Genomic DNA, 2,435 nt, shown 5'->3' with positions numbered 1-2,435 from the left:
CATGTGCATCTATATATATATATATATATATATATATATATATATATATATATATATGGAATGCACACTCACCAAAAGTCTAGGCTGTCAGATTATAAGCAGCTCATAGGCATCCAATATAGATCTGTATGGGCCTCGAGCGTCGTCTAACCAGGAACGATCCTCCATGCCTCTTTTCCAATTGTTCTATTTAGTTCCCCTTTAAATCAGAGTCCACAAAGTTCCCCTTGCAATGTAAGGGGGAACCCTGTAAACTGATATAAAGGAAAGGGCACCACTGGGATTTCTGATGTGGGGGTGGGGGGGGGGGGGGGGGGGGTGATGTTGCAGTGTGTACACAGTGACCTGCTCTACGTGATCTCCTGTCACTGTGTACAGGTCAGGCATTGCTGTGTGATACTGTTCAAAGAACCAGCAATGTTCAATTCAAAAACTTCCAGCCAGGGTATATGCAGCTGTCCTTTTAAGACCCCATACACACTATTAGATTTGCTCATAAGATGCTCATAGACCTTGTCCAACTCTAAAGCCCCATGCACACTATTAGATTTCCTGCAGATTTTTGTCTTCAGATTTACCAAAACCATCTAAATTTGTATGCAATCAGACAGGCCCTTGCACTAAATGGTTTAGGTAAATCTGAAGACAAAATTCTGCAGAAAATCTAATAGTGTGTATGGGGCTTTAGCGTTGGATAAGGTCTACGAGCATCTTATGTAAACAACAAAGGACAGAGAAGCACAATCCTAACTTCCTAATTGACAAAACTTAAAACAGCAATAATTGCACTCGCATGTTCTCTGTAGTGTGAGTATTATATCACATCGGCCCAAAGCACCAATGCGCTGAAGTGCAGGGCACCTTCTTATGTCCTCACCTCTCAGCATTGGCTAATGGATCCATAGCTGAAAGTGTTTCTCAATCTCCCTGTGGTGATTGAAGATAGAGGGAGCAGACCACCAATCACTCTGCAGAGGAACCGTTACAGGTGCTGGCAAAAGAGATTGGCGCTAGCTGAAAGGCAGGGTCTACTCAGAGAGCCTCCGTTCCCAGTCGATGCCTTGTACGGGGAAATGTGTCGGGTGGAGCACCAGTTCTTAACGTCACCACGCACCAGCTGGCTGGCTTGAGCCGCGGCTGTTTGAAAATCTGTTCATTGTCTTTGGATGTCAGTGCCTGTCAAGCTTTTAATAAATCTTTTAAACAAGAGTACTGCACCATGAAGCCGAGTTTGATCTCTATAATCTGAGATCCACCTTATCCGGTAACTGGCCTCTCTTATCATATTTTCCAAACAGAAGTTTCAAGCCTTATTCTAAGTGTTCAATATCACGGTTTATTTATTGGAGCATAGCATGGCCTTGAATACACACATCAGTTAAATTGTATTTTTTTCAGATATATTATTGTATTTGGTTGCACAATTTTACTTTATCCACAAGTTTATGAGCTGAATATTTAGGCTTTGAGTTGCAGCACCTAGCACATGGTCACATTTGATTTTGTAATTTACATTTCAACCATTTTTCTATTTTTTTTTTCATATATTTTTATATATTAATTCCCTTTTTTTGAGATCCGGGGCAGTGCAGATGTTTCACCATACACTGTACCCAGAGAGAGCATGGAGGGAACGTGCTTGTTGCCAGTACCCTACTCTCACTCGCAGTCATTAGCAGTGCCCCAGGCTGTCCAGCAGGTCCACTCTGAGGCTCTGACTGTTTCCCAGCTTCGTTCTCAGCAGTCAGAATGGAAGCTGAGATAGGAAGGCAACACTACAAGGCAGAGTAGCAGGAGTTACATCCTCCATCTGTGAATTTTGGGGCCTCCGTGCACCTTATTGGTTGCTAGGATACTAAGTCGGGCAACCAATAGTTTTGAGCAGTGGTCAGGGCACAGGTTAGGACACGCAGCCTGGAAGCTCCAGCCACCCCCTCGGGGAAATGCTCAGTGTGCCTGATTGGCCAGTCCAGGCCTGCTCGGAGTGCCTCGAGCTTCTTTGCTGCCAGTTCCAGCAACGTCTCCCCACTCATGTAATTGGATGCAGTGAATGTGCTAACCTGGACACACACATTACAATTTGATTGTACAATCTACCAAATTAAGATTGAATGGTGAAAAAAAAGGTCTTACAATGTATTACAATCAAAATGTAAGAGGAATCAATTACTTTAAAAAATGGATTTCCATATAATTCCATAAAGTAGCAGATTATTCAAATCAGATAACAAATAACAGTTTTAGGACTGGTTCACACCACAAAAACGCACACTCCAGATCCTTTGCAGATAGGTTTATACATGCACATTTTTAATGCGTTTTTGGTGCGTTCCAATGCATTTTTTTTTCTTATTTTTTCCTGTTTTTTTCTTCAAGGTACTGGGGTTCAGTTCGCTTTTGACCAATTTTTTATGCTTTGCAGTGCATTCCGGTGC

Source organism: Lithobates pipiens, unplaced genomic scaffold, assembly GCF_037356315.1.
Source record: "Lithobates pipiens isolate NorthernLeopardFrog02 unplaced genomic scaffold, aLitPip1_a1.2 Scaffold_8, whole genome shotgun sequence".
Lineage (NCBI taxonomy): Eukaryota > Metazoa > Chordata > Amphibia > Anura > Ranidae > Lithobates > Lithobates pipiens.
Note: the sequence above shows the minus strand (reverse complement) of the source record.